Below are 6,998 nucleotides of genomic sequence, written 5' to 3' on the forward strand. Positions count from 1 at the left end.
GAATGCAGTCTTCTCCTTCGCTCCGTCCGTCATGGCAATCTGCCAATATCCTGAATTCAGGTCATTTGCACTCAAGTACCGCGCTGCTCCCAGTCGGTCAATGAGTTCATCCGCCCGAGGGATCGGGTGAGCATCCGTCTTGGTCACGGAGTTCAAACCACGGTAGTCCACACAGAACCGAAGTTCTGGTGTGGTGCCCGGTGGGGCCGCTTTCGGCACCAACACCACCGGACTAGCCCAAGGGCTGCTGGAAGGCTCAATCACCCCCAGCTCCAACATCTTGGCAATCTCACTCTGGATACTGGTCTTGACTTTGTCCGACAGCCGGTAAGACTTTGTTTTTACTGGTGGGCTGTCCCCTGTGTCTACATCATGGGTACACAGGTGCGTGATCCCAGGAGTGAGGGAGAACAACGAGGAGTACTGCTCCAATACCTGGCGGCAGTCCCACTGTTGCTCAAGGGTCAAGGATGGGGAGAGGACCACTCCCTCCACCGATCCATCCTTCTCTTGGGCCGCCAGAAGGTCCGGAAGAGGCTTGCTCTCCTCCTCTTCGCTCCCATCCATCACCATAAGGAGAGTAAGCTCTGATCGCTCATGGTGCGATCTTCAGGCGGTTGACGTGGAACACCCTGTGGGATTGTCGGGGGGTCTTGAAGTCTACTACATAAGTGGTCTGGCCTCTTTTCTCCAAAATTTCATATGGTCCAGTCCACCGGTCCTGGAGGGCGCTAAGCTCTCCGGGCTCCATGACTCACACCTTCTGTCCAGCATCCAACTCCACCGTCCGAGCATTCCGGTCGTACCACTCCTTCATGATGGCTTGACTGGCCTCCAGATTGTTTGAGGCTTCCTTCCACAGCTTGGCTATCTGGCTGCGGAATGCCAGCATGTAGCTGACCACATCACGGGGAAGCTTCTTGGAAGACTTCTCCCACCCCTCCTTCACAAGACTGAGGGGCCCCCTAACGGAGTATCCATAGAGCAGCTCAAAGGGGCTGAAACCGACCCCCTTCTGGGCACCTCTCGGTAGGAGAACAGCAGACAGGGTAAGAGGACGTCCCACTTCCGTCTCAAGTCCTCTGGCAGGCTCCGGATCATCCCTTTCAGGGTCTTGTTGAAGCGCTCCACGAGCCCGTTAGTCTGGGGGTGGTAAGGAGTGGCGAGCCTATAGGTCACTCCGCACTCCTTCCACATGGCCTGCATGTAGGCCGACATGAAATTCGTGCCCCTATCTGACACCACGACTTTGGGGAATCCCGCTCGGGTAAAAATCCCCATCAAGGCCCGCGCCACCGCAGGTGCAGTGATGGTCCTCAGAGGGTTTGCCACCGGGTACCGGGTGGCGCGGTCCACCAGCACCAGGATGAACCGGTGTCCCGCAGAAGTTGGCGGGTCCATTGGCCCGACAATATCAATGCCTACCTGCTCAAAAGGGGTACCGACAACCGGGAGCGGTTCCAGGGGGACCTTCAACTTAGTCCCAGTCTTGCCACTCGCCTGACAAGTCATACAGGTCTTACAAAAGGTGTCAGAGGCAACTCGCATTCTGGGCCAGTAAAAGTGTGGGACCAAACAAGCAAATGTCTTATCCTGGCCCAGGTGTCCCGCCAGTGGTATCTCATGTGCCAATTCCAGCAGTAAGGCTCGGTAGCATTGCACCGGAACCTTAGGCTCACTGTAGAGGGGGCCATCATCCCAGTAAATATGGTAATTGCCGGTTTCCTTACTAGTCGCCTGAGCTCCGGCCTGCTGCCGCATGCCTTCAAGCGTGGGGCACTCTCTCTGCGCCCGACAAAATTCCTTCCGGGTAGGCCCTCCTTCCACCTGCCACTCTGCAGGGGTTGGCAAGTCCCCCACGGGAATAACATCCACCTCGGCGGACTCCGGGGTCACCTCCGCGGGCTCTCCATCCATCTCGCAGGGTGTATCCTCCAAGACGTCTTCTTGTCCAGCAGTGGGCTGGGCCATTGTTCCAGGCTTCAACCCGGGTTGAGTTCCTTGCAGGGCAGCCATGGACCGCGTGACCACCAAGGTCCACCCTGGTAATCCCAACATCTCAGTGTGGGCGTTAAACTCCACCTCCTTCCAGGCGGTATGTTCCAAGTCGTTTCCGAGCAGACAATCAACTGGCATGACAGGGCTCACCGCTACTCTCAACAGGCTTGAGACTCCTCCCCACTCAAAGGGAACTTGGGCCACGGGGTAATGACCCAGACTGTTGTCAGCCATTACAACCGGGTGGAATACTTCAGGAATCACCCGCTCTGGGGACACCGGCTGACGTCTTACCATCGTCATGCTGGCACCCGTGTTCCTCAGAGCCTCCATCTCCTCCCCGTTAACCAGGACCCTCAGCCGGTACTTGGCAGTATTCAAGGGTACCTGAACCTGTGGGACCATCTCTCTATCTCCCAGGGAAACTAGGGTCAAGCCTGTCCACTCACCCCCCTTACCTAGGGACAACTCTTCCCCCATAGCTACACTAGCCACCCCGGGGCTCTTACCTCCTGTGGGGGCTGTGGTCATTTTGCGACACTGGGGATCCCCCTTGTAGTGTCCAACCTCCCCGCACTCGTAGCACCAGACAGCTCTGGGCTGCTGACTCTTGTCAGGGTAAGTAGGTTTCTGGAATCCAGATTAGGGTGGGGAACCTACCCCTTTCCCATGCGGTCTAATTTGGGGGCCTTTAAAGAACTCCTTCTTTTTATTTCCCCCCTCTCTCTTCTGGGGAAAACCCTGTCCACCTTTCGGGGGTCTCCCCCGGATCCCTTGTGGGACACCCGAGTGCTGACCCAGGTATCCGCCTCCTCTGCAAGCTCCCGAGGATCGGTCAGCTTGCGGTCCACCAGGTGTTGGCGCAGCTCTGGAAAACACTTATCAAGAAGGAGCTCCCTTAAAAACAGATTGTACAGCCCTTCATAGTCACTCACTTCGCTGCCACGCACCCAACACTCTAATGCCTTGCGAGCATAATCAAAAAAATCCACCCAGTTCTGTGTGGGGAGGTTATGGCTGTTGCGGAATTTCTGGCGATACTTCTCTGGAGTGAGGCCAAACCTTTTAAGTAGCGCCTCCTTCATGACAGGGTAATTTGTCTGATCTCCTTTGTCTAAAGTCAAGAGTGTGTCCCTTGCCACCGGAGGTATGTACCTATACAGGCTACCCCCCCAGTAACTCTCGGGCACCCCATGGGCTACCAAAGACACCTCATACGCCGCCAACCACTTATCAATGTCATCCCCTACACTGAAACTGGCCACCACCTCCTTAGGTAGGTAAAACTTAGGCTCTAGTTGAGCCTCAGCGGGTACGCTGCCACCATTCATGTTGCCTTGCGCCCCTATCTGCAATGCTCGGAGCTCCAATTCCTTCAGGCTAAGCTCATGCGCAAGCTTCCGCTCTTCCATAGCTAGCGTCTTCTCTTCTCGCTCCTTCTCCATTTTAGCAAGCTCTAGCCTCAATTGCCTCTCCTCCCTTCTGTCCTTGTACTACTCCACAGACACACTCCTCGCTGAAACACTACTGCCTACCCTGGAACGTCTTCCTGGCAACACATTCTCACTGGTATCTACGTGCAGTAGGTCTAGCTCTCCTGGAGCGTCCGGCTCCCCCTGTTCCTCATCCACTCTTCCTCCTGGGTGGGCCAATACCCATGCCCTCAAGGCTTTCTGAAGCTCCTCTCTCTTGGTGCCTCGCTTGACGGACACCCTCATCCCCTGACAAACCTCCCTCAGCTGCGCCACCGTATACATTTCTAGATTGGCCAGCTCGAACTCCATCCTGACACGTGGGGGCCCAGACAACTTAAGGGAATACCACTAGGACGTAGGCAACAGGTTTAACACAGGAGCCTGTACAATCAATCAGGCAGTGAAGGGCGAATTGTTAGGCTTGCGTTTCAATAGGTATCCAGTTGCGGCGCACACTGAATCCCTGTAGGGTGCTGCACAACCACAAGTCCTTATCCCACCGCTGAACACCAATGTTAGAACTGGGGTCACTGATTCCAACACGGTAGCTTGGCGCGAGGCAGGAAGGCACCCGAAGGCAATGTGTTAAGCAGTTGTGCAGCACACACTCACACTGACTCAGTAATGCGCACGCAATGAAGAGACACCACACCAGGCTGTTTTATAGAACAAGACTCTTTATCTAATTCAAGTCAGAGCAGTCGATAATCTCAGAGCAGCAGTAAATTCACTTCACTTCAAAACATGAGTAAATTCCTTCAAGTACCTCAGAACAGCAGAACTTCCTGCAGGTGAAAAGGCAGTAACAACCTTCTCACTGCGAGTATCACTGTAGGTAAGGCAGTGCCGGTTAAACACATAGGCTTCAATGCATTCAGGTACATTCAATTCAACAAAGAGCTTCATGCAGGTTTGCAAACGACATGAGAACATTTCTTAAGGCACTTTCAATAGTGTACCATCCCTTGTGTGGGCATTCAACACCAAGAACACTTAGTATGCATGAACTCACTTTTGGCAATACTTCCTGGGTAGGGCAGGTAACACAGCGCCCTTCGCTATGCAGCACAAAGATTAACTGTTAATGGGGATGCAATCGGTGATCAGGCCAGATCTCTACCGGCCTTCTACATTCAATCAGAGTGGGAGCAGTCAGAGGAAGCACACTTTAGGCATCTACCCCCTCAGTCACACTCGGCGCGATGTTGAAAGGGGGCACTGTCATCTGGTTTCCCCACTCTCCACTTGGTCTTTGCGGGGGAAGTTGCAGCCACAAATATCGCCGGACACCTCCTTCCCGGTCAGCCCACTCCTCTCTGCACGTGGGGCTTCGGCCGGGGGAGGCGGATCGGCGCACTGCTAAAGCTGACAAAGTTACGGGCTCCCTTGAAGAGTGGGCGTAAAGACACTCCTCGATCCACTCGGAGCCTCGCAGATCCTCGCAGGTGCAGCTGGCAGCAGGCCCCGGGCCTCCGTAGGCCTCGAGACCCGGGAGCCAATCACAGCGCGGCCTGAGGGGGGGCGCGGCCGATGACGCGGCTGGCGCCCTGGTTGCTGGGCAACGCCTCCTTTCCACGCAGCAGGCCTAGCGCGGCCTGGATTCAATCACTGCGGCTTTGAATTACATGGCGCCTGGGCTGGGGCGGTGATTCGGGCCTCAGCTTCTCCTGGCTTAGCGGCGCCCGGGCTGCAGCGGTGATCGCGGCACAGCGCTTCTTTCTCCAGCGACCCCGAGGTCGCGGCGGTGAGTTTCGAACACAGCGCTTCTCAGTACAGGGCACAGAGGCCGCTGCGGTGATCCTGGGCAGGACGCTTCGTTATCTCTTAGCGCGGGGGCCGCGGCGGTGATTTTTGGACACAGCGCTTACACACTTCCATGCGCAGGGGCTGTGGCGGTGATTCCGGGACACTGCGCTCAGCAGGGTAGGCAGTTCCTTCAGGCCAGCAGCCGCGTGGGCAGCCAATTCGGGTAGTGCAGCGCTAGGGGAGCACAGCGCTTGTAGCAGGACGCAGGCTATGGAAGCCCAGCGCTTAGAAGCACGGCGCTTTACTTGGTGATACCGCAGTAGCAGCAGCGCTCACAGGGTCCTCAGCGTTTCAGTCCCAGAGCAGGGGGTAGTGACATTTTGGTTGCGGTTTCTTTTGTTGCAGTATCTTGGGGGAAAGGGTAGGGGGTTGAGTTGGCAGGCACAAGAGGCAGGATGGTTCCCTGAGTTGGTCTCCTGGGTTCCCCCCCTCACTGGGCAAGGTCAGCAGGCTGGCAGAGCCCCTCAGCTATCTTGGGTACAGCAGGGCCTAAGCTCAGTCAGACTCAGTAGTGTAGGTTCTCCCCTAGGCTCAACAGCCTATACTCCGGCAGAAGTTCCCCCAGGGCAGTGGTGCCCCAACTGACTAGTTAGGTTTCCCTCCTTTCCTCTTATAACCCTACGTCAGGTTACCCTCCTGAAAGGCGGCAAAGTATAACTCCTCCCTGGGCTGGAAGGTTCCAGGGGCTTCTACCATGTCTGTCTATGTGACAAAAAGGCGGGACGGTAAGGATACAGTAACAGTATGTCCCAGCCTGATCGTAACTACTGGTGTGTGTACGTACAATGGCCACTCCATATGGCAGCCATATTAGTAGGGGAGAGCACCTGCACCTCAGCACTGTTTGGCAGTGGTAAGGCGCCCAGAGGCCTAGGTCCAACAGAAAGATGGTGGCAAAAATGAGGCGAAAAGGGAAAAAAACGGGGTAAGACCACCCTAGGGCTGACAGGTCTAACATACTACATTTACCTTGTGATATCTTACTACCGGGTAGGTGTGGTCATTAGAGGGGTCTTCAGGTGAATGTATGTGGGGGTGCACTTTGTGGTCCCTGACTAGCGCGATGAGAGTTTAGACTATGGGAAATTGAGAGCCATTAAGCTGCTTTTGTCCCGATAAATATTTTGTTTAGCTGAGAGAGAAAGCGAAGTCACATGGGATTAAAATTGCACGTTCAGCAACTCAGCAGACTGGCGGGTGCCCAGGCAGTGAATTAAAATAATGGAAATGTGCTCTGCCTGCTATACCACTGGGGCATCTGAAGCAGCTCCAAAAATCATTTAAGCCTGTAAAGGCGCCCACACAAATGCGTAAAGCACCTGTGTGTTGAGAATTCTGCTGTTTATTTTAATATGTGGTGTGAAGGGGTATTCTGTACCCCAAAAATGTTTGTGGCTATTAAGACAGAAGTGGAATTACATACTTTTCACCTACTTTTCACTTGTGTCTGCTTTATAAATACAATTATCATTACATATGAATTCTTTTTTTTTTCCCTTCACATTTGCAGGCTCTTTTTTCACATATTGTCTCAAGACATCATTATCCTGGAAAGGGTGTTTATTTTCACCTCAAGTATTTGACACTAGTTTTGCAAACAATAGAATCCATGTTAGTTTGTGTTCTTCTCCGATCAACTCGTCCCACCTTTGCCCAGCTACAGTGTGCCGACCTGAGTACACACGCAGGGGGATAGCAAATTTAGTGTGCTGGTGTTAT

The sequence above is a fragment of the Triturus cristatus genome, chromosome 2_1, assembly GCF_964204655.1.
Source record: "Triturus cristatus chromosome 2_1, aTriCri1.1, whole genome shotgun sequence".
Classification (NCBI taxonomy): domain Eukaryota; kingdom Metazoa; phylum Chordata; class Amphibia; order Caudata; family Salamandridae; genus Triturus; species Triturus cristatus.